Consider the following 26,797-nt stretch of genomic DNA (forward strand, 5'->3'; position numbering starts at 1 on the left):
GGGACAAGCACATAGTGGGGGCAATCTATGCTTTAATCAAACAAGGGGAGACACCAGGGGAAAGGAAATACATGACACTCTGGGAGGGGGTTACCAGTCAAGATATAAAAATAGGAGATTGGCTACAGTTGTGGACTAGTATACCAAAGTTAACCAAATCCATACAAATCCTAGAAATATGGATAACATGTATGTTGTAGTGGCATCTAACCCCAGAGAAATGACATACATTTTGCCCCTCAGTGTCCAATCTTTGTTGTAGACAATGCAGTAAGGCGGGGACTTGGAACCATATCTGGTGGGAATGTCCTCACATCCAGGAATACTGGAAGGTAATAGGGGAAGCACTAAGAGAGGCACTGAGCTTGGAGGGAAGGCCCAACAAAGGTCTGTCTATACTGGGGCTGGGGTTAGAACTGCAAGAACTAACATCCAGAGAGGAACGGAAAATCCTTGTAAAATGGCAGGGGCGCTGGGGGTGGCAAAAAAATGGAAAGCAAAAGACCCCCCAACTGAATGTGAATGGGTGGGAAAAGTTTGGAACTTTGCTCTCCTGGAATGGGCTACATACTGTCTACATGGGGATCAGCAAGGCTTTCAAGGTTCATGGGGTTTCTGCAAAAATGGGCAAGGGGGAACTGGTGCCCGAAGAGGATTGGCCTGGTGCAATGGACCAGGTCAATGGACATCAGGAGGTTATGACTCAATGGACTCTAAAATTAAGCTTCCCCATCGAAGGTCTTACTCTCAGGAGGAGGACACAGGGGGAGTAGGGGATACTAATGTTTTGTATAGCTGGTGAAAATGTTAATAAAAAGTTATATGGAAGAAAAAAAAGAAGAAAAAACCCTTAACTAGCTGCTGCAATGTGGAACATCTGTCCCGCAAGAGTGGTAAACATTCAGGCAGTGATGGAAGAGCCCCACGACTGCCCCCTGAACTTTAATCATGCTGTGGGGAACATTTTTTTAAATTTTTTATTTATTGTGCAACCTAAATATGATTCTATCGGTATTCTTTCGTCTGATGGAGATCTTTGCAATTGTGACTTACACCAGCTTCATTTTTACCGCTGGGTGTAATCTGCCGCAGTGATATATAGCTTGCTGTGGTTCCATACATTTGGCACATCATTAGTGCTCACCTTCGAGTGTAGGTAGTTTTCCATCAGCTGTATTTTTATGTAATGGTTCCAGGCTCAGCCTTTCAGTCTGGGTCCAGCCCAGGTTGGCACACCCCACTGGATAGTTGATGTAATATGTGAAGAGATCTCCACCCATTGACATAGCCAGGTAAACCCCCCCCCCCTCCAGACCCCCTGCAATCCAGCTGTCATTCTCAACCACTAAATATGCTCTCTCCAGATTACCATCTGGCTCTCTTTTCTTACTTCTTTGAAAAGTGATTTAGGCCACTCATAGGTTTAGAGAAGAGCAGGCACCTCGAAACGAACGAGGTACAAACAAGGGCACCCACAATAACTCACACGTTATGTAAATATTCACTGCATCAATTCGTGTAACATAAGAAAATATCTTTATATCAATGTACTGTACATTTTGGTTGTCAACAAAAATCAGGAATTCATTTCTTCTTCAAACACAATTAATGAATACATTTGTATTACAAGATGCATATTACTTTTCATCATTGCTCAATCATTAATTATTTGTAATTAATAACAGCAGAAAGTCTGTGGTGTAGTCTTTCCTCTTTTGCATTTCTTGAATGCCAGTCTTTCATTTCATTTTGTCATTTATATAGCGCCTTTCACCATAGGTATGCTCTCAGGGGACCACAGTCCCCAGCATAGGATATTCCAGGAAGTTGCGTGTGCATTATAGCCAATCAGAGGCTATGAGGGGTGGCCAAGTCCCTGCTAGCCACTCATGTCTAATTGGCATGTGGGTGGATGGGGAGAGGAGTGGTCTAGAGAGGTAGTCAAGAGGGGTGTGCGAGAGGATAGTCATTATGTGTGTAGCTAGGGTTCGAATTGTTATCATGAACGGTAGCTGCTTATGGCAGAAGTGTTGTGCAAAGTGTCATTCGAGTTGTGTGGGAATGCAGCGTGCAGACAGCGGACGTCTTTGGCTGAATTCCACAAGTATGGAGTACACAAGGTTCAAATGCAGTGGCTACACTCTAACAGGTGCCTCGGTTCCGTACATTCACCATAGTCTACGTCATCTAGAGTTAAAGAATTAGTGGCTACATTCTGCAAGCACCAATATTGAAGATCAAATGGCAACATTATGCAAACATCTACATTCCAAGAAATGGCCACGTTCTACAATCGCCTGGATTCAATTCACTGGCAAAATACTGTATTCAGCTGGCTTCGATGCATAGGTTACAGTTCTACGTTCGTCTGGATATGATAGGTTATTTATAACGTGCTTAATACCCAGAAGTTTCTAAGCGCAGACCCGGGGATCAAACCTGTGTTGCTCTGTGTCGTCTTGCTTCCAAGGCGAGCGCGTTGCCCTTGAGCTATCCTCCCGAGACAGTGGATTTAATACAATAGCTACCTTCTACATTTGCCCAGAGAATAATAAGATGCCTAATTTCTAAAGTGACATAGATTTAGTGAAAAGGCTGCATTTGGCATTCACCTAGAATTAATAAATTGGCTACATTCTGCAATCGCCTAGCTTTCATAAAGGGGCTATGTTCTACACTCATCAATATTCAATGAATGGGCTACACTCTGCAATACAGCTACATTTTATGGGATGGCTATACTTTAACATTCATCCAGGTAATGCATACTCTACTCTCAGCATCTCTACCCTTAGTCAACTCTTTCAGCATTGTTCCTGTGAGTGTCACCTGGCCTTTGGTCAGGTAGGATCCTGCCTTAGAGACCATTACTTCCTAGTTGGCATTCGTTGCTTTGAGGATGATGCAGGACTGGAGTGACCAGTTGAATTCTTTAAGGTGATAAGGGGCTGTCCTTGAATGTCTTCAGGGCTCCGATAAGAGAAGATGTGTTATGGTGAATGGATTTCTGGAGAGTCAGAGTGCCAGCTGGGAGACCTTTGAGGAGAGCTCTGCCACCATGTAGGTGGCAGAGGACCAGTGATTAGACAATGGGTCCAAAATCTGAGGCAGGAATCAAGGGCTTCATTTTGCAGAGAAGTGAAAGCTGGCCAGGCTCGCTGAGATTTTTTGGGCCATATCTGTTTTGAAAAAACAATGAAAGCCAAGGTGAGTCCAAAACAATAAGTTTGAGCTTGGGATGGGATCCTTTAAACCTGCCAATTTTTCACCTGAGTGTATTTAGTCAGAATTCCAGAGATGGTGAATTTGGTTTTCATATAGGATTCCACTTACGGTGAACACTCGTCATCAATGTATGAATACAGGTGAGGGGGCATCTCAGTCATTGGCGGTCATTCAGGCATCAGACTTCTCTAGAGTTGCGTGTCATTGCAAATCCGATGACTCTTGATGTTGAGGTTCTCAAAGGGTTGTCCTGGTGGTTCCATGTAGAGACTGAAGTTGATTTAGGACAGTGTGTGCCCTTGCAGGACCCTACATGATACAGGGCATTCCTGAAAGAATGGGTATTATGAGATAACCGCTGCAGTACTGTGTTCTCAAACCGCGTGGAGTGCCAAAGATGTTGAGGAGTGCTTTTTGATTGTCAGTGTCAAAGAGGGTGGACCGGTTGATTAAGACCAGTAGTTGGCAGTCACTAATGTGTATGATTTGGATGGCATCATCGATGGCCTGGAATGTGGCGGGTCCAAAGCTGTATCTGGACTGTGAGACCGACATGTAGTCTCAGAGCAGATTGTACTAAATTACTTTTCATGTAGTGGAAGGGTGACTCTCAGCGATCCTTCAAATGAAGCAGTGTTGCATGATGGGGCAATCGTTGGCCTGGTAATTTGCCTCGATTGTGGGATATTTCAGCAAGTTGAAGATCTGGCTTGTTTTCAGTGCTTTGGCCAATATGCCTTTAGGGCACATTATTATACCTTATGGGTTTTGAGAATGGACCTAATGCGATTGTCATCTTAATAGATGATGGCCACAAGGGATGCAAGAATGCTGCTTAGGCCCTTTGTTGGTTAAGGTCCAGACCTTTGCCCATTTTGGAGAAGCCTTTGGTGGGTTGTAGTGATACTCATAGTAACATTAGAGATGGCCCTGCTGCTCCATTTTCTCTGTGAAGACTTGCCTTGATATAATTGTTCCTGCAGTTAATTTGGGGAAGGTCACACTCAGGTAAAAGAGTGGTGAAGATCTTCATAACCTTACAGTGGGAGATTCTCTTACTGGAGATTTGTGTTATGATTAATATGTAGTGATTTGCTTTGGCTTCGGTGATGAAGCTTATGAGAGTTAATTGGTGGGAGAAGAAGGTGACCAGGTTTTCCTGTCACTGCAATTTACTGAAGAACTTTTATTGTCAGTACTTTTGACTTCAGAGGTGCATGGATGTTGGCAGTGTCTGTTTCAGCAAGGTTGTGAGCCCTGTATAAGGTATTGGTGTCAAAAGACATGGTCACATCTTTTAGCCAGGGATATGGGACTATTCCAAAGCATTCATAGGAAAGGTCTTGAATGTGTGGTGTGGTGTGCTGCCTTGGTTAGTTGGATCTGGCCATGATGACTGGGTGGTGTGTGGTGGAGCTAGAGTGATACCTGCACATGGGATGACCAATCCAGAATTAATTACGCAAGGCGTTCATTGGATTGTGAAGCAGTAGAAATACTCCCTTTCTTGTGTGTAGCTTCCATGATAAGTTATGTGGTGCCCCAAAGGTGACATGGTTGAGAGGTTCTTTTGTTGTTTATGTTGCTAGTATTGCTAGCAGTGTCATGTCTTTCTCTAGGGAAGATGTTGATAGACTGGGTGATGATAGCCATTGTGATGAGGTTGGGGATTTCATTGAGGAGGACTTTGTTGGTCTGGATTGTTGGTAGATTAGGTGACAGGTGAGGAATTTCATGAAGCTGTGAGTAGGTTGTTCTTGGAGTTTGCAAGCCGGTGATTCTTTGGTGGATGACTGCAATGCTTGCTCTGGTCTTTCATGTGTCAACATTGTGATGTATACTGTAGCCTATGGGGTGAGATCTTGAGGACATGTTTGGGGGTGGAGCTGAGTCCGTTCTCAATGAGGAACAGTCTGTCAATGATGTGTTCTGTGGTGGGACCTCCAATCCCTGTTGCGTGGTGACAGTGAATATGAATTGAAGAACCCAAGATTGTGTAGTTATTTAGAAACTGATTGTGAGTGCTGTTGAGCGAGATGTGGGCGAGGTTGGGTTGGCGTGCATGGGGGTGTTTGCATGCATGCATAGACGTAAGGATGGGGAGAGGTGTAGGTGCCATGGTGCCCATGGGGCACAGCTCACCTGCTTAGGAAGGGCAGCGGGTTAAGCTATGAACCCTTGGCAAGATACAATAATAGTTGTCCTTGTCTTCATCTGACGCTCAGGTAAATATGCCCTGAGAACTTCAACTAAGAAAGGGTGCAGTGGTATGTGACCACCGACATCAGAGGTCATGTGATTCTGTATATCAATCATCATAGAGGTGGTGATGGTACATTTCCCGAGGGATGGTTATCCTTCGAACCAATCTTCAGAGAATGACACACATTACTTCAGTGCTTGAAGCCACAGGACCTCAGGTGTCAGATGTGTTGCTGCGGCTGACGAAGCACTGCTACCTTAAGAACAATGGGTGGTGGGGGGGCAGCTTTGAGGGATTCCGGGTGACCACTGACATCACATGGTCACGTGATCCTGTCTGCCAATCATCAGCAAAGCTGAGACTGTCTTCTGTGTATAACGCAGGATCCGTGCACGTTGGGTCCTGGTGAAGAACCTTCATCATAAAAGGTTCCATGGTTCTAGACTTGAGGGTCATGAGTGATCTTCACGTAGGTGGACTCCTATAATGGCACAGACCAGATCAAAATGATGGAATGGAATGTCGCCCTTAGAAATGGCCAGTACTTCAGAACAGTTTTCTCAAGAATTCCCATGCATCGCCATTGGGATTTCTCTGAAAATGTAATAAGCAATGATAATAGTTGGCTAATAACAACTTCCTCTGCATTGGATCATGCTATATCCACATACTAAGCAGTAACTTCCTCTGCATTGGATCATGCTATATCCACTGTCGCGTTTCGAGGGTTCCACGATCAGTCTGAGGAATCACTTGGGTTAGATACCTCTAAAGTAATTCAGACTTCCTTCCTGAGAGCACAGCTTGCAGGGAAAAGAAAACACCTGTCAGGCCAAGGGCTCAGGCAAAAAGGCAGAACGCACAGCGGAGCTAGAGGGAAGAAAACAAACAAAGCAAATATTACATACCGTTTGTTGACAATTCCAGTCCCTCTACCCCCTCCGAGCCCCACAAGCTTACCTGTGTATTCTTTTCCTTCAGCGGAATACCTACTTGTGACAATACACAAGAATCGGAGTGCGTGAAGGTCAGGGGAAGTTTTCTTGCTTGAATGAAGGGGGACCATAGACTTCCCTCAATGATGGATTAGTGATGTCAACAGTAGAGTGTCCCCCATTCCAATGAGTGAAAACAAAATCAAATGTTCCAAGAGCAAGTAGGCAAAAGAAAACAGCAGAGCGTCCCACTATCCAAGGAGTGAAGCCAAGTGTCTCAAGATCCAAGGGGGCGGAGTAAATGATGAGCACAGCAAAGCGTCCCAAAAAATCCCACAAGTGATGAACACAGCAAAGCGTCCCAAAAAATCCCACAAGTGATGAGCACAGCAAAGCGTCCCAACAATAACCAAAAAGTGAGGTTTCTCCACTCGGGGAGCGGGTGGCCAGGAGTGATTTGAAGACTACGGGGTTGAAGGGAGCCGGAAACCAGAGATGAGAAGCAGAATCCAAAACAAGTCTGAGGTGTATTCCGTGGTCGAGCAGGGGAGTTGATCAAACGAAGGTCTAAGGCAGAACCAAGGAGACGATAACAAGGTCCAAGGTCCAAGGTAAGCAAAGAATTCAGGAACCAGAAAGGCAAGGAAAAGGTGAGAAGGAACTTATTCCAAGAACGTAGCTCGCGTAACGCAATGGTTTAGGAGCACCGGCTTACTGGGGGCGTGGCCAATTATAGGGAGTGAAATGCAATCGAGGCGTGGAACGCACGCAAAAAGAAAGCAAAAAACGTTCCAAAGGTTCCTGGCGGGCATCGTCCTCTTGGGAGATGTAGTTGATTACCGGCGGTGGCGTCGGCGTTGCCGCAAACGCCAAGTTAAACGCCACGGGCTTCTTCCCTGGGCATAAGAATACCCTAAGAAACCGGGGGACGTGACAGTACCCCTCCTCAAAGATGGGCCTCCCCCGGGTCTCGAACCATTAGACCGGAGAAACGCCCGCAAAAGACGCGGAGCGTGAAGATTTGAGGCGGGTTCCCAGGTACGATCTTCGGGGCCATAGCCTTTCCAGTCTACTAGATAATGCCGGGTGCCCCGGATTACTCGAGTATCCAATATGGCCTGAACCTCATATTCTTCTTCCCCCTGAATCGCAATGGGAGCGGGACGATCACCCAAACGTGTACCGGCAACATAAGGCCGTAATAGGGAGACGTGGAACACGGGGTGGATCTTCCAAGCCGAGGGTATGCCCAAACGATAGGCCACTGCGTTGATGCATCGCGTGATGGTATAGGGACCCACGTAGCGGGGATTCAGCTTACGTTTGCCTGGTATGCGAAGGTGCACAGTGGATAGCCAGACCTTGTCCCCCAGGTGATACTCCGGGGCTGTCCTACGATGCCTATCAGCATTTCGTTTCGTGCGATCCTGTGCTTGGTGTAGATGCTGAAGCACAGCGGCACGGATAGATCGTAAGGACTGGGCTGTTGCCTGAGCTGCGGGTACTCGTGCCACCGAAGGAAGGGTGGATGGTAGAACTCGAGGATGTAAACCATACATGGCATAGAAGGGTGAACAACCAGCCGATGCATGGCAGGCATTGTTGTAAGCGAATTCCGCAGCCCCCAATACAGACAGCCAGTCCGATTGATATTGTAGACACAAACATCGGAGATACTGCTCCATTGTGGCATTGAGACGTTCTGTCTGCCCGTCCGTCTGAGGATGGTATGCTGAGGATAGGCGAACGTCAATGCCAAGAAATCGAGTGAGAGCCACCCAGAAACGCGAGGTGAATTGGGATCCACGATCTGAGATAAGGATCAGAGGGAGGCCGAATAGGCGAACCACCTGTTCGAAGAACAACTTGGCCAATGTAGGAGCAGAAGGAACACCATTGCAGGGGACAAAGCGTGCCATCTTGGTGAAGGCATCTACCACCACCAAGATAGTGGTAAACCCCTGGACTGGTGGTAGCTCTACCACAAAATCAAGTGACACAGTGTGCCATGGGCGTGATGGGATGGGCATTTTCTGGAGAAGCCCCACTGGTTTTCCAGGTACCGTTTTGCATTGTGTACAGACGGCACATTTAGATACATAGTCTGCCACATCCCGTTTCATATTGGGCCACCAACACCACCGGAGGAGTAGATCAGTTGTCTTAGTTTGTCCTGGATGGGCCGCCAGGCGAGTATCATGGGACCAGTTTAGGGCCTGTAACCGAGTCCGAGCATCAGGGATATATAGACGTTCCTGTACGTAAGGTAATCCCGATATCAATTGTGCTTTTAGCCCTTGAAGTACCTCCCCATGGTCAGCAGCCCAGTGACGGATCCGTTCTAATAAGGAACCGGTTGCAGCACAGACACACATAACCGTGTTGTGTGGCAAAACAGGAAGGACTGCCTCCTCGAAGGGGATATCAACTCCGATACGAGAAAGTGCATCGGCCTTGCCATGCAAGGGGCCCGGTCGATAAGAAACCGTGAAATTGAATTGTGCAAAAAACAAATGCCATCTGATTTGTCTAGAGTTGGTACATTTCACCGTGGATAGAGCTTGTAGGTTACGGTGGTCCGTGTAAACCGTGACAGGGTGTCGACCCCCCAGTAGATGGTGTCTCCACTCCTTAAAAGCAGCTCGAATAGCCAATAGCTCACGTTCCATTATAGTATAATGTTTCTCCGGAGAAGTCAATTTCCTGGAAAAGAAGGCTACTGGGTGTAGTTGCCGAGTCGTGGGGCATTTTTGAGATAAGATCGCCCAAGGGCAAGGGCAGAGGCATCAGCTTCGATGATGAAAGGTAATAGGGGGTTTGGATGTAGCAAGACCGGAGCCGTAGTGAACGCCTCTTTCAAGGCCTGAAAGGCGTCCTGAGCCTGAATGTCCCAACAAAAGGGAACTGAGGGACTGGTAAGGCGTGTCAATGGGACTACAATGGCTGAAAAGGATGCAATAAAGCGTCTATAAAAGTTAGCAAATCCTAGGAAAGATTGCAAACCCTTAAGCGAAGTAGGAGCAGGCCAATCAAGGACTGCTCGTATCTTTGCATCATGCATATGAACACCCTGAGAGGATATCACGAATCCTAGAAACTCCACAGAGGAAACATGAAAGACACATTTTTCAGCCTTTGCATATAACCCATGTTCCCGAAGACGGAGTAACACCGTCCGGACATGGTTCTCATGTTGTGATAACGTTTCCGAGAATATTAATATATCATCCAGATATATCACAACAAAAACATCCAACAGGTCTCGGAAGATGTCATTGACAAAGTGTTGGAAGGTTGCGGGGGCGTTACATAGACCAAACGGCATTACTAGGTATTCAAAAAGGCCGTATTTGCACTTGAAGGCAGTCTTCCACTCATCGCCCGCACGCACTCTCACCAGATTGTAGGCCCCCCTTAGATCTAGTTTCGTAAAGAGTTTGGCGGTAGAGAGACGATCCAACAACTCCGAAATGAGGGGTAATGGGTACTGGTTTTTGATTGTCACAGCATTAAGTGTACGATAATCTACACAAGGCCGGAGATCCCCTTCCTTTTTTGGGACAAAAAAAATCGGAGAAGCAGCTGGAGAGCGGGAAGGTCTTATATGACCCAATCTCAGAGATTTCTCAACGTACTCCTTTAGGAGTTCTTCCTCAGGCCGTGCCAAAGAATATATCCTTCCGTGGGGGAGAATGGCATTGGGTACCAAATCAATCGGACAGTCATATTCCCGATGTGGCGGCAGTTGTTCAGACAAACCTTTGTCAAACACTTCCATCAGGTCCTGATATGCAGAAGGAATTTCCACTGTCATCCTAGTAGTAGCGTTACAAGTGAGGATACTTGAAATCAGAGCCTTACATGGAGATGGGTGAGATGTCCCGTGAAGTGGAAAACAGTCCCTCAAACACAGGGGAGAAGAAAAAAGCACTGTTTGCTCCACCCAATCGATGATAGGGTTATGTTTACGCAACCATGGGAGGCCCAAGATGACCCCAAATTGTGGTGTGGAAATGAGATCGAAGGACAGGTATTCTGCATGCCCTTCCGTTGTGCTCATCCGCAAGGGTTGTGTTTGTTTTACAACATGACCCGAAACCAAACAGGAGCCGTCTACTGCATAGACAAGTTCTGGTGACTCCTTAGGGTCTACCGGGATACCATAGGTTGCTGCCAGATGTTCAACCATATAATTACCTGTTGCCCCGGAATCTATCATGACTGGACTAGAAAAGACTTGAGAGTTGGGCAACATAAAAGACATATCTAAATATATGTGTGCGGCAGCTGTTTGAAGGAATGAGCCATTGGAAGGCTGACCCGTCACGTCGGCTCGATTTAGGGACGGGTCGTGGCGTTTCCCGCCCGTTTAACAGGGCGTTTAGGGCAGCCACGAATGAAATGTCCCGTTTGTCCACAATACAGACACAGACTGTTTTGCATTCTTCTCTCCCTCTCTGCTTTTGAGAGGGGACCTTTTACTGCCCCAATTTGCATGGGTTCTACCTCTCCAGAGGTTGGAGAAGATCCTAATTCGGATTTGCCAGGGCGAGGATCAAGGTGACGGCGTTCTCCACGCCTTTGTTGCATCCGAGCATCGACCTGTAATACCAAATCAAGCAATTCAGGAAATACTGAAGGGATAGAAGGGACAACGGACAATGCGTCCTTTAGTTCGTCTGATAACCCCTTATAAAAGACTGCCGCCTTTTTTGATTCAGGCCAAGAGGTTTCTGCGGCCAGCTGATTAAATCGGGCTAAATACACCAAAAGAGGTTGTTTCCCCTGGGATATTGCCAAAAACTCTAAATCCGAAGCCTGAGCCTTATATCTGGTTTCAAAGACCAGATTCATGGCGACTAGTAGGGCATCGAAATCGTACAAGACCGGGTCATTGGACTCCAACAACGGATTCGCCCAGGCCGCAGCCATACCCCCTAGATGAGAGAGCACAAAAGCTGCTTTTGTTTCAGAATTAGGGAATGCCAAGGGACGGCATAGGAAATGTAAACGACATTGATTGACAAATGTCCTATACGTTTTTGGGTCTCCCGTGAAGCGTTCCGGTGGTGCCAATGGAAAAGGACCCGGCAACACCACAGGGGCTAGGGGTGTCGGAGGAACTGGTGGTGGTACAGGAGCGGGAACATCCCCAAACTCCTCATCCACCGGCAAGGGTTGCACAAAGCTTTGCATGACATCCATGCGTTGGTGCAAAGCGGCATGTGCTGCTGCCATGTCTGTGCGTAACGTGGTAAAGGCTTGCATCATAGCAGCCATAGGATCTGCATTAGGATCCATCTCGGACAGACAGTATTGGGCTCCTAAATCTGTCGCGTTTCGAGGGTTCCACGATCAGTCTGAGGAATCACTTGGGTTAGATACCGCTAAAGTAATTCAGACTTCCTTCCTGAGAGCACAGCTTGCAGGGAAAAGAAAACACCTGTCAGGCCAAGGGCTCAGGCAAAAAGGCAGAACGCACAGCGGAGCTAGAGGGAAGAAAACAAACAAAGCAAATATTACATACCGTTTGTTGACAATTCCAGTCCCTCTACCCCCTCCGAGCCCCACAAGCTTACCTGTGTATTCTTTTCCTTCAGCGGAATACCTACTTGTGACAATACACAAGAATCGGAGTGCGTGAAGGTCAGGGGAAGTTTTCTTGCTTGAATGAAGGGGGACCATAGACTTCCCTCAATGATGGATTAGTGATGTCAACAGTAGAGTGTCCCCCATTCCAATGAGTGAAAACAAAATCAAATGTTCCAAGAGCAAGTAGGCAAAAGAAAACAGCAGAGCGTCCCACTATCCAAGGAGTGAAGCCAAGTGTCTCAAGATCCAAGGGGGCGGAGTAAATGATGAGCACAGCAAAGCGTCCCAAAAAATCCCACAAGTGATGAACACAGCAAAGCGTCCCAAAAAATCCCACAAGTGATGAGCACAGCAAAGCGTCCCAACAATAACCAAAAAGTGAGGTTTCTCCACTCGGGGAGCGGGTGGCCAGGAGTGATTTGAAGACTACGGGGTTGAAGGGAGCCGGAAACCAGAGATGAGAAGCAGAATCCAAAACAAGTCCGAGGTGTATTCCGTGGTCGAGCAGGGGAGTTGATCAAACGAAGGTCTAAGGCAGAACCAAGGAGACGATAACAAGGTCCAAGGTCCAAGGTAAGCAAAGAATTCAGGAACCAGAAAGGCAAGGAAAAGGGGAGAAGGAACTTATTCCAAGAGCGTAGCTCGCGTAACGCAATGGTTTAGGAGCACCGGCTTACTGGGGGCGTGGCCAATTATAGGGAGTGAAATGCAATCGAGGCGTGGAACGCACGCAAAAAGAAAGTAAAAAACGTTCCAAAGGTTCCTGGCGGGCATCGTCCTCTTGGGAGATGTAGTTGATTACCGGCGGTGGCGTCGGCGTTGCCGCAAACGCCAAGTTAAACGCCACGGGCTTCTTCCCTGGGCATAAGAATACCCTAAGAAACCGGGGGACGTGACATCCACATACTAGCAGTAACTTCCTCTGCATTGGATCATGCTATATCCACATACTCAGCAGTAACTTCCTCTGCATTGGATCATGCTATATCCACATACTCAGCAGTATCTTCCTCTGCAATGGATCATGCTATATCCACATACTCAGCAGTAACTTCCTCTGCATTGGATCATGCTATATCCACATACTCAGCAGTAACTTCCTCTGCATTGGATCATGCTATATCCACATACTCAGCAGTAACTTCCTTTGCATTGGATCATGCTAAATCCACATACTCAGCAGTAACTTCAACAATTATCCACTTAGTCCAATTGTTCTCATTACTGCATTTGTAGATGCAAGGAGCAAAGTTGGGTATTTTCTGACATACATGGGAAGAAAGACAAGGGACTGAACAGTATGAATGAAGGAAGGACACTTTATAAGTCGAACACGAGCATATCTAACCACCTGGGGGGATGGACAGGCCATGTGAAAAGGAACATCGGCCTCTATTCTAAATCTTTGGCACCCTGGTGCCATTTTTCTGAGAAAGGTTCTCTTGCCCAATTTCTCACACATTTTTTTCAGAAGAATGAAACAAGATTGTGACATGAGAGTTCATTTTTAAAAAGTGCTAATTGAATAGGGGGTACCGGCACCGTTGGCAATTACGTTTGGTTCGCGAACATGCAATTTACAATAGAGGGCAGATATAAAGTGTGAGAACAGGCCCAATCACAGTCTTCCTGCCACTGGTGCATGACAGACAGTGTCTGCAGTGGATCCTTATGGATCCAACAACAGGCTGATCCAATAGGAATCCACTGCTTTTACGACAGCACAGAAATCTCATGTTGCGGCAAAACCTGGAGACCTTGAAGGTGGTGGAGAAATGCAGAGAAGAAATGTTAGACTATGTTGTGTGACTTTATTCAACCTGCAAATGCCATGGAGTGCAAATGTAAGGTGTGAGCAGCTTACAGCTTGCTTTTACATCTTGCTTTTACACCTAACTTTTGCACTCGGGGGGGCTTAGAAGATGACCCCATTATATTCATACTTACACTCGTTTCACAGAGTAACTTGTCAACATGGCACATTCCAATCTGTAGGTATCAATCCAGTCCTGTTTTCTTTGCATTCTGGGACTTGTAGTTCGAGTTTTATAATTGAAAAAGTGGAACTACAAGTCATTATAAGAATGCCAAGAAAAAAGCAGGCCTGTATAAGCAGCAGTGGAATGGCTCATGCTGGCAACTATGATTTCCGGCTCCAAACGGTGCCTATAAAATATGATTTATCTGAGAGAGAGATACTCTTATGTAAAAAAAAATAAAGACAAATGTAACAGATTTGTTATGTTGTGCTTCGAGCCGGACTCGAGCTTCTTGGCACGGGACGGGTATCAAACCCAAACAAAACAAGCGCGTTGCCCCTGAGCTTTACTCAGTGCCCAAGAGCGCCTGATGCCCTGGCAAAGCTGTAGAAAAGGGACAGATTTTATATCTTAATAACACAACGCCAGCGTTTAAATGATGATTAGATCCCCACAGTTTAGTTGTCATTAAGCATTACTGTATGGGCCTACCCGGTGCAGCTGTGCGATTATATAAGTGCAATGTACACATCTTAACCCCTAAAGCTGGCAGCAGGTCTGCTTTCATGCCAGTAAATGTGTCCGGTTTACTTTAGCAAAACCAAGAGAACTGCCTCACAGGGCAGACACATATCTAAGGAGGGGTAACAATAAACCAGGGCAATAATCAACAGCAGTTGGCGTTAATGTGCTGCGGCGTCTGACTTGCTGATGAGCGCATTAATCTGTGTCTGACACACTTGCAGGCACAGCACAAAGGAACTACCCTGCAGAGCTCAGATGATTCAGAGAGAAAGGAAAACAGCTCTCTGGAAAATGGCCCGGCCTGCTGCTCGGCTAATGTGTCCCGGCGCTCACAGACACGCAGAAAAGTAACCTGAACTGGTCTGGAACGCACATGCAAGAGCAGCGACATACTGTACTGACAACTCGTGATTTGGATAGTCGTTGAGTGCTGTTTGGCACCGAGGCAGGTCTTGAAATGTAGGAGGCGGAAGTGGGTATAGAGAAGAGGCGTCGCCATGCTGGTATAGAGGGTGGGAGGAGATAGGAGGCAGAAGTGGAGAAAAGAGAGGCCGCCATGCTAGAACTGAGGATATTAGGAGATGGGAGGCAGAAGAGAGAGGCAGCCATGATAGAACTGAGGATATTAGGAGATGGGAGGCAGAAGTGGAGAAAAGAGAGGCCGCCATGCTAGAACAGAGGACATTAGGAGATGGGAGGCAGAAGTGGAGAAAAGAGAGGCCGCCATGCTAGAACTGATAATGTTAGGAGATGGGAGGCAGAAGTGGAGAAAAGAGAGGCCGCCATGCTAGAACTGAGGATATTAGGAGATGGGAGGCAGAGGTGGAGAAAAGAGAGTCCGCCATGCTAGAACTGAGGATATTAGGAGCTGGGAGGCAGAGGTGGAGAAAAGAGAGGCCGCCATGCTAGAACTCAGGATGTTAGGAGCTGGGAGGCAGAGGTGGAGAAAAGAGAGGCCGCCATGCTAGAACTCAGGATATTAGGAGATGGTAGGCAGAAGTGGAGAAAAGAGAGGCCGCCATGCTAGAACTGATAATATTAGGAGATGGGAGGCAGAAGTGGAGAAAAGAGAGGCCGCCATGCTAGAACTCAGGATATTAGGTTATGGGAGGCAGAAGTGGAGAAAAGAGAGGCCGCCATGCTAGAACTGAGGATATTAGGAGATGGGAGGCAGAGGTGGAGAAAAGAGAGGCCGCCATGCTAGAACTGAGGATATTAGGAGATGGAGGCAGAAGTGGAGAAAAGAGAGGCCGCCATGCTAGAACTCAGGATATTAGGAGATGGTAGGCAGAAGTGGAGAAAAGAGAGGCCGCCATGCTAGAACTGATAATATTAGGAGATGGGAGGCAGAAGTGGAGAAAAGAGAGGCCGCCATGCTAGAACTCAGGATATTAGGTTATGGGAGGCAGAAGGGGAGAAAAGAGAGGCCGCCATGCTAGAACTGAGGATATTAGGAGATGGGAGGCAGAAGTGGAGAAAAGAGAGGCCACCATGCTAGAACTGATAATGTTAGGAGATGGGAGGCAGAAGTGGAGAAAAGAGAGGCCGCCATGCTAGAACTGAGGATATTAGGAGCTGGGAGGCAGAGGTGGAGAAAAGAGAGGCCGCCATGCTAGAACTCAGGATATTAGGAGCTGGGAGGCAGAGGTGGAGAAAAGAGAGGCTGCCATGCTAGAACTCAGGATATTAGGAGATGGTAGGCAGAAGTGGAGAAAAGAGAGGCCGCCATGCTAGAACTGATAATATTAGGAGATGGGAGGCAGAAGTGGAGAAAAGAGAGGCCGCCATGCTAGAACTCAGGATATTAGGTTATGGGAGGCAGAAGTGGAGAAAAGAGAGGCTGCCATGCTAGAACTGAGGATATTAGGAGATGGGAGGCAGAGGTGGAGGAAAGAGAGGCCGCCATGCTAGAACTGAGGATATTAGGAGATGGGAAGATGAGGTGGAGAAAAGAGAGGCCCCCATGCTAGAACTCAGGATATTAGGAGATGGGAGGCAGAGGTGGAGAGAAGAGAGTCTGCCATGCTAGAACCGAGGATATTAGGAGATGGGAGGCTGCAGAGAGAGGCCACCATGCTAGAATAGAGGGTGGGAGGAGAGAGGAGGCAGAAGTGGACTAAAGAGAGTCTGCCATGCTAGAACTGAGGATATTAGGAGAAGGGAGGCAGAGGTGGAGAAAAGAGAGGTGCCAAGCTAGAACTGTGGATATTAGGAGATGGGAGGCAGAAGTGGAGAAAAGAGAGGCCACCATGCTAGAACTGAGGATATTATCAAAATCAAAACTCTTAGATCGTTTCCATAAAAGTTCTCTTTGTCTTCTAGTATCCCTGGATCAATCTGTGGCATTTGACTTGGTCGACCACCAGATATTGCAATCTAGATTATCTGATATAGCCAATTTCTCACCTTTGGCAGTCGCATGGACAATATCATTCTTGGAGAACAGAAATAGTAGAGTCTGCTCAGACATAGCAGAAGCTACTTCCATACCGGTTCTGTTCGGGGTACCATAGGGGGTTAGTACATCTCCGAGCATATACAATGTTTTTATGGTACAATTCTTCACGGAATTAGAGGCAGAGGGGATCTTATTCTCTAACTATGCAGACGACACTCAATTTGTCGTCCCGCTCTCAGGCTGCCACTCGCAGGACGAAGCAGAGTTAAATAGAATATTCAATTTAATTGAAACCTGGATGCTTAATAATAACCTGGCATTGAACAAAAGCAAAACGCAACTAATGATTATTGGAAGCTCCGTTGCCATTATTAAGATGGAAAGCAAATATCAATGCTTTAAGCTTGGATCGGACCATATTAAGCCAGTAATCAAACTTAAGATTCTAGGAGTTACATCAGATCAATCATTGTCCATGTCACACCACGTCTCTAGTGTAATCTCGGCATCAGCATTTTACATCAAGCTATTCCATCACCTTAGACCGCACATTACACAGGCAAACTCAGAAACTATTGCCAGAGACCTCAGAGGGGTAAAAATAGACTACTGTGGCAGTCTACTAGTAGGTCTAACAAAGGGAGACACCCAAATATTACAAACAATGCAGAACAGAGTGTCAGAGTGGTTTTGGGGTTGTCTCAAAGAGACCATGTAACGGAGGCAAGGCACTCACTTCATTGGCTCCCAGAAGAAGCACGCTTTAAATATAGAATTCTAACAATCACCTTCAAATGCAGACAGGGCATTATGCCATCATATTTGCAGAATGTCATTAATGAAAAATGTGGGGCAGAGAACTAAGATCCTCGGGACAGAATCAATTTAAGATTCCTAGGAACAGAACCTCTAAGGCTGAGAATGGAGCTTTCCATTTTGTATCCCCAAAACTTTGGTATCAGCTTCCCCTCGCGTGGAGACTCCAAAGCTCATCGTAGATTTTTAAAAAAGATTTGAAAACTCTCCTCTTTGCCTGAAGCCCTTTAGCCGAATATAGCATCCCAATGGTGAGAGCCTCACCATACTTCTGTACATTGTTTTGTAGTCCCTAGGTAACAATGTCAGCACCTTCATGCCCCAGGGTCTACAGCGCGCTATATAAATATTGTAAAGTAAAGTAAAATTAGGAGATGGGAGGCAGAAGTGGAGAAAAGAGAGCCCGCCATGCTAGAACTGAGGATATTAGGAGACGGGAGGCAGAAGTGATGAAAAGAGAGGCCACCATGCTAGAACTGAGGATATTAGGAGATGGGAGGCAGAAGAGAGAGGTTGCAATGCTAGAACTGAGGATATTAGGAGATGGGAGGCAGAGGTGGACAAAAGAGAGGCTGCCATGCTAGAACTGAGTATATTAGGAGATTGGAGGCAGAGGTTGACTAAAGAGAGGTCGCCATGCTAGAACAGAGGACATTAGGAGATGTGAGGCAGAAGTGGAGAAAAGAGAGGCAGCCATGATAGAACTGAGGATATTAGGAGATAGGAGGCAGAGGTGGAGAAAAGAGAGGCCACCATGCTAGAACTGAGGATATTAGGAGATAGGAGGCAGAGGTCGACTAAAGAGAGGTCGCCATGCTAGAACAGAGGACATTAGAAGATGTGAGGCAGAAGTGGAGAAAAGAGAGGCTGCCATGATAGAACTGAGGATATTAGGAGATAGGAGGCAGAGGTCGACTAAAGAGGGGTCGCTATGCTAGAACAGAGGACATTAGAAGATGGGAGGCAGACGTGGAGAAAAGAGAGGCTGCCATGATAGAACTGAGGATATTAGGAGATGGGAGACAGAAGTGGAGAAAGGAGAGGCCACCGTGCAAGAACTCAGGATATTAGGAGATGGGAGGCAGAAGAGGCCTAAAGAGAGTCTGCCATGCTAGAACAGAGGACATTAGGAGATAGGAGGCAGAAGTGGACTGTGGGATGTTTTTACCCATGCATCCAATCCCTACCATAAAACTGTGCATTACTGGCATTGAAAACATCATGATGGCCAGAACTCCCCAGAGAGTGCACAGGGAAAACATGAAGAATAGGCTGCCCCCCATTTTTGCCTATGTTGTGAGCACAGGAGGGCACTGCCTAAAACCACCATTGGGCTACACACACAGTAGCCTGAAACCATTGGGAATGGCAATGCTGATTGCCAAAAGCAACCCAGAACTGTGGGGAATTTATTTTCTTAATGTCAAAAATGGATGCAATACTGGTGCTCACCACTATCAGAAAGCCGGCGTTTTAAAACCACCAGACGTTTGTGTAAAACTGAACAAATGAACCCAAACCAGGCCAAGGAAAGACTAGCTAAGAGGTGGACACAATGTAAAACTATATTCTGAAATGACTTGAAGGAAGTAATTATTTAATGCATATATAAAAAAATAGCTGGGGATGTCAGCAGCTTAAGTGAATTTGGGTTTAAAGACACTAAAATTGAAATGTTTAGAATAAATGAGTGACCTACTTGTGAGTGTCACATAGGTTGCAATTGTTTAAATGTCATAGTTTTGAACTTAGAATCAGCATTCTAGCTGCATGTGCAAAACTTGTAAGTTGGATTTGAATGTAGAAAACTGGGAACTAAAGTGACATTTAGCTGAATTCTGCCTGACAACTACCCCCGACAGGAGTTTAACTGGCTCAACAACTATTCCCAGGCCTGGCTGCATTCTGCTGCCCCTGCCAAAAGGAGATGACACCTCTCTGATTGAATTAGGGGAGTGGTATATGCAGACTGCAGGAAATTGAACAAAGCCCCGTCCTGGACTCAGGCAAATGTTATATTGGGGGGGTCGTAAAATGGCTTCCTCTTGGGAGAAACTGGGAGGGGGAGTGCCTGTGAGAGCCAGCTGAGCTTGGGGGATGTGGATAAACCAGAAATTCCACCATGTGCTTTCGAAAACCACACCCCTTTAGGGCCAGAGCATGATTTTAAAAAGATGGATAATTCACAGTGCGGACTTGTCAAAATTATATAAATAACATCATCATTCTTGCGATTTTACTGTGCACATTTTAAGAGGTGTTAGGACCCTGTGGTATGTTCTTGGGGATAGTAGCGGAAAAAGAGGTTGTTACTCCAAACTTATGCATGTTAAAAATCTGACACTTTATCATCTGAAACCCATATCTCTGGTGTACATTTCTGTAAAATCTGGAAAGGTTTAGAGGTCGTTATCTGGATGAAAAGGGGAGAATCCTGTCATAAGTGGTCACAACATCGTACAAAGACAGGGATCGGATGGTTTGGTGCTACAGAAAATATGTTAACTGGACCTATAATATTAGAAAAATGGTACATAGATAAATTTGTATTTGGGTCAGAAATAGATTTGTGTGCAATTTGACAAGGGGAGGTTCCTCTGACCATCAAACCTACAGCATCACTCTGACACTCCATTTCTTTCCCCGAATCAAGGGAGAGAGGAAAGCTTGGCCAATGATAAGTGAGAGGGGCAGGCTTAGCTAGGCCCAGGCACACACCCATTTTCAAAACACATAAAAGGAACATTGAAACCCAGGTAGAGAGATTCACTTTCCACTTTCTTGCGGGACGCTTTGCTGGGAGACTTCAGACTTCACATCCAGAGATCCAGAATTCGAATCCATCAATCTCTAGAGACCAGAAATTAACTCCAGAATGTGTAGCAGAGAGGCCTGAATCCACAAGTTGAATCCTCTTCAGCAGGCCTCAAAACCAACCAAACTATTCAACAGCCGGGTGAGCTGTTTGAATTCTTTGCCAAGAACTTTTGCAAGAACCTGTAGCAGTATCCAGAAAGCAGTGCTGTATCCGGAACCAGAGAGAACCAGAGACCAGAACGCTGTGAAGAACTGCTAGCAGAAGTCCAGCCAATCCTGACCCGATCAGTGACGAAGTCGCATTCCTGTCCAAAATCTAGTGTGAGTACCCAGCTAGCACTGTGCCAAAACCAATCTCTTAGTTTAAAATAATCTAATCCAAACTATTTTAGCCTATTAGCCTATTAGAACTGCCTCCTAGAATTGTGTCATTCTGTCATCTTTAAAACTGAAAACTGTCATCTGTCATTCTGAGCTTTAAAATTTAAAATCCGAAAAACTACCTTTACTAAATTGGCCATATCTCGGGAACCATGCTAGGAGCGAGTTTTAACTGTCACCTTAAAGCTAAGATTCTAAGCTTTCCAACGAACCTAAAACCGACTTGCTACTCCTTATAGTGCCTCCGTAATCGCGCTTGACGCACGCGACTAAATTTGCCGCAGTTTGACATTTTGCTTAATTTCAGCCCCGTGTAAAAATATTTGTCCTTGCTTTCCTTGCTCAAATTCATGTGCAACCTGACAATCATTCATAGAGCATTGCTAAAGTGATCCTGAATTCATTAAAGTATCTCACACTCACCCTGAACCTCCTATAGGGTATTCAAAGCGATTTGAGTATATCTTTCACTTCATTGCCAAGACATTTAAAAGGATTTTGCCTGTGTTTAAAACTCCTACCTGTGTTCCTCTAAGCTTGCTAGGGGGGAACTGAGTTATATTTGATTGCATTCCTGAGAACTGTGTGCTGTCGTTCCATCTCTTTACCTTGCATAAAGGGGGGGTGTGAATTGTCAAAGAAAAGTGATTACATTGTCTTTTGTTGAGGTCATATCAAGTTTATTTTCAGTACTGCATTTCCATTCATCATTGCATTGTCCTTGAAGCCATAAAAGCATTTCCAGCTACTTTATTATCTCTATATCACTTCTAAGACATTAAAAAGAGTGTACCACTATAACATTATCCATTGTTGATCAACATCATATTCTCAAGTGTGATATCAAATATTAATTTACTATACAAGTGTGATAGATATATATTGTTTAATTTTCAAATAAACCTTTTAATTTGCAAAACAAACCTACTTCTTGGCTCAGTGGGGTCAGGGGGATTCTAAGAGAGGGGTGTTATATAAGGGTTGTCATCCAGAGTAAACGAACTGGACATAAAAATATATCAAAAAGGGTTTCCCTCAGCATCCCAGACTAGGCATTGACTTAGCTGTAGTGTTGAATTGAAGTCGCTTACAAAGTGGGGGCTCGTAGCCGGGATATTCTGGATTAGAATTACCACTTGTGCAGCTTAATACAGTGTGTCAACTGACCGGATACACATATCCGGTTAGATCACCATGCTGTTTTACACTGTGAAAGCACCCCTCAAAGGAACGCTCTAAGGAAACGGTCTGTTTTGCAAAATAAAATACAAACTTCTGTAAGTCAGGAAGGAACTCAAATTCCAGAATGACGACACTGGTAGACATCAAAATAGCCAGAGAGCACTTCTTACATAAGCTATTTGTGAGTGGTGAATGGACTGAGCAGGGCCAGGATGCGTGGTTGCAGGCAATCACACGACAGGTCACTGCAACTGGGTTAGATATCTGGAGAGATCAGGGTCCCTTACAGGTGGCCCTGAGTGAACTATACATGGCTCCTAAAGCTAAAGATGAACACGACAAGATGGTTAGGATAGCGGCATATTTGTATCTATATATGGGAGCCATGCAGGACAAATGTGCTGAAGGCCAAGATCTGGCAAATAGGCAACAGATCGCGTTAGAGAAGACCCAATCTGACCTGGTCTCTTCTGAGCAGAGGATGCACAGAAGCCAGGAGTCAGAAAATGAGAGCAGACAGTATCTCATTAAAATCAAAGAGGACATGTGTATCCTGCAACAGGAAAAGTCTGACCAGGATACAAGATTTCTGGCCTTGCAGAAGGAGAACCAAGAAGGTTTGGAATCCCTATTGCAGAGCCAGAAAAAGCTGGAGCAACAATTAGATTTCAATAGGGCATGTGCTGAGCAGGTAGTCACCCTGCAAAGCCACCTAGATAGCGAAAAGGCAGAGAGCAATAAACTGATCCTGAAATACCTGGATACCCAGGCAGAGTTTGATCAGGAGCGCCAGAACGCTGGTGCCCTTCAAAGGCAAAGGGACAACCTGGCGGCACAGATGCAGACTCTTAGTCAGGAAAGGGACACCTTAGGCCAGGAAGTCTGCCATTTAAAAAGAAAAACTGAAGAAAATCACTTGGCCCTCCAGGGGCTGGGTGACCTCCAAAAAGAGCATCAGAACCTGTTAGAGCACACCAGGAGGGTGGACGAGGCTCTGGCAAGAAAGGAGCAGGCCAGTAGGGATGGGACTCAGGAGGTAACTCTCCTGCAGCAACGACTGGCCTAGTACTCCAGGACCAATCAGGAGGCACAGAGAGAGAATGAGGCTCTCTGCCAGCACAATGATAGGCTCCAGCAGCAGGTAGCCATGCAGGAGAGACTGATAGAGTCTAGTAAGGCCTTAACTGAGGAACTGAAAGCACAGGCTCTTGCACGGCAACAGGGAGCAGGGGCTGATAGAGATGAGGTTCGCTGGGAAAGGGAAATGCCTGAGCATAACCTCAGGAGCCCTAGTACCAGAGGCCTTCATCTCTCCCAGTCCCTGGACTCTGCCACCCCCATGTCCCCTGGCGCACATGAGCACAGGGCCACAGGGATGGCAGATTACTATCCAGCCAAAAGTATGGTGCTCATAGGCCAGTACTACCCAGGAATGGATGGGCGGGCATCCGGGTATGGGCACCTAAGTACAGTGCAATTTAGTGGGGAACCCCAGAAGAGTAGGCCCACTAAGGGCATCCTGAAAACCTCTGCCCAGTTAGGTCAGTGGGGGGGTACCCATCAAATCCTGGTAGCAAGGAGGGATCTGAAGGCTCCTCTGAGCGTCACAGGACACAGGAGACCAGGTCCCACATTCTGCCAGCTATTCGCAGGCTCGCACAATCCAGGAAAACCTGGAAGATCAGACGGGCACCTCTGGGAGCAGTGCTTCTGAATCAGAGGATTAATGGACCAGGGTTACCCGAACCAAAAAGGCCAATAAGGTGAAAAGGGCCTTGCTTAAGGACCCCTTAAAACAGATTAAGGCAATCATGAGTGTTATCACGCCTTATCATAAGAACGCCAAGTATTCTGGTTGGGAACACTTGGAGCTCTATGAGCAAATGATGGAGACTTTCCATTTGAAGGACAGCAGTAGCTGCATCCAGTACGTCAAATGGACATTCTCCCCTGAATACTCCAGTTTCTTTGCGGGGCTGGAGGACCAAAACCATTCAAGATGGTCCACATATAGGGCGGCCATCTTGAAACATTTTTCTGTACATAGAAATCCCCAAGAGGCTCGCAAGGCAGCCTACAATTTGCAATGTGGGGAGTGTTGGGTGTCCTGACCCACGTTTGAGCTATCATGATGCAACATTTGGTGCTGTGGGCTTAGAAAATCCAAGATGGCCAAAAAGCCCACATGTGCGCCCGAATCCAGGAGAACCACGCAGTTTGTGCACACTAAAATGGTTGCCTAACTTGCCACCCACCAGTGCGAGCAGGATGGGCCGGGGTGCCATGAGTGAAATGTGTGCCAAAGGAAAAACCGCACTTTAAAATCACCTTTTGTTTCCCTGAATGCCAGCTCAAAATGCCTATTTTCAAACATTGCAACATATCCAAAAATCTCACTGAACACCAGCGGACATCTGGCAGAATGAAGTATGTGTGCATACTAAATCTGGGAAGTTGAAGAGCCCCAAAACAATGTTCATAACAAGACTGGCTGAGCTCTGCAGGTCTGCAGCAGCCTAACTGAAACTGGATTTAAAACTACCAAAAATCGAAAATGTTTAAATTAACTGAGTGACCTACTTTTGAGTGTCACATAGTTTGTAACTGTTAAAATGTCATAGTTTTGAACTTAGAATCAGCATTCTAGCTGCATATGTAAAAATTGTCTTGACTTAAACTGGGGAACAAAAAGTGACATTTTACCTGAAACCTGGCTTAAGGAAACTGGAATTCTGCCAGACAGCTACCCCCGACAGGAGTGGGGGCTTGCCCAACAAATGCATTCCCAGGCCTGGCTGCATTCTGTTGCTCCTGCCAAAAGGAGGTCACACACTCTCTGATTGAATTACCAAGGGACTGCTAGAGACTAAACAAAGGACCCAGGCAGAGGGTTTATTGGGGGGAGGACATAAATGGCTTCCTCGTGAACAATGGGCCTTCCAGGGCCCAGGCAGATGGTTTATTGGAGGGATCGTAAAATAGCTTCCTCTTGGCAGAAGCTGGGAGGGGCAGGGTCTCTGAGCTTGGCAGAAACTGGATAAACTGGTTTCTACACCATGTGACCTGAAAAGACACACCCCTGTTGGCCAGAATATGATTCTAAGAAAGATGTATAACTCACAGTGCGGACTTGTCAAAATTATTTAAATGATACCATAATTCTTGTGATTTTTCTGTGCACGTTTTAAGACGCGTTGGGAATTTGTGTGATGTTCTGGGGCAAAACCCCGCTATTTATTGACACCACATACTCTGTGTTTAAGCTAGCGACCTGGAAAGTTACTGAGATATGTGTGGGAGGGGAGTGCACATGTGTATAAATCTGGAGAAAAATACGATGTTGCAAAACCCACTAAAAAGCACAAAATGTTGCCATTTCTGAATGCAAGCCCCCAGGAAGAGCAGAGTTTGAACAGAGTATACCTCATGTGATATGTGATGGGTGCATGTAATTTTAACAAATGTGTACCTGTGCAAATATGTATTTGGGTCAAATATAGATTTGTGTGCAATTTGACAGGGGAGTATCCTTTCTGCAGACCATAAAACAGCATCACCATGACACACATTTCCTTCCCCCAATCAAAGCAGTGCGGAAAGCTTGACCAATGGGCAGTTGAGAGAGGGGCTGGCTAGTGATGCTGCACACACACCCACTTTCAAAAGACATAAAAAGAGCCACTGGAAGCTAGAGAGGAGGTTCAATTCCATTTGCTGCGGAGCATGCTGACCGACGACTTCACATCCAGAGATCCAGACTTCAAATACATCAATCTCCAGAACCTGTAGCAGTACCCAGAAAGCAGTGTTACATCCAGAATCCAGAGAGGCTAGACCAGCAGAGCAGAGCTGACCCAGATCACTGTGAAGTGCCGAGACCAGAACCGGAGTCCAGTCCAAAACCTGACCAGATCCGTGGCGAGGCCTATTTCAAAAATATATTGTGAGTACCTAGCAGAACTGTGCAGAACCAATCTCTTAGTTAAAATAATCTAATCCAAACTATTTTAATCTAACCAGAACTGCCTCCTAGAAGTTGTCACTTGTTATTTTGTAAAGCTGTCACCTGTCATTTTCTAGCTGCAAGCTGTAACCTGTCGCTTTGAACTTTTAAAATTTCAAATCCAAAAAAACAACCTTCACAAAATCGTTCATAACTCTGTAACCGTTTGGGCTTTTACATGTAAAAAGATAGCTGCTTTTGCCTGAACTGCTAAATTTCGTTTGCCTCTTAAGAACCATCCCTGAATCATTGCTAGAGTGAGCCTGAACTCATATTAACTAGATACCACTCACCCTGAACCTCCTGAAGGGAATTAAAACCATTTTCAGCATATTCCTCACTTCATTGCCAGCACATATAAAAGCATTTTGGGCCTGTGTTTCAAACTTCTGTAGTCTAAGCTTGCTGGGGTGAACTGAATTACATTTGATTGCATTTCTAAGAACTGTGTGCTCTCCTCTTCATTTCCTTACATTGCATAAGGGGGGGAGTGGATTGCCAGAGAAAAGTGATTACTTTGTTTTGTTGAAATCATATTGAGTATTTTCTGTATTGCATTTTCATTCAACATTGCATCCATCTGAAACTAGATAAAGCATTCTCTACCACCTGATTCTTCTGTTCCTATTCCCAAGCGTGCTACCTCATCCTTTATACTAATCCTGGGTAACCCAATCAGTTTGTTAGTAGAACATTACCCATTGTTGTTAACTGCTCATGTTCTGAAGTGTGATATTAATT

This window comes from Ambystoma mexicanum, chromosome 12 (genome assembly GCF_040938575.1).
Source record: "Ambystoma mexicanum isolate Mex_15411 chromosome 12, UKY_AmexF1_1, whole genome shotgun sequence".
Taxonomy (NCBI): domain Eukaryota; kingdom Metazoa; phylum Chordata; class Amphibia; order Caudata; family Ambystomatidae; genus Ambystoma; species Ambystoma mexicanum.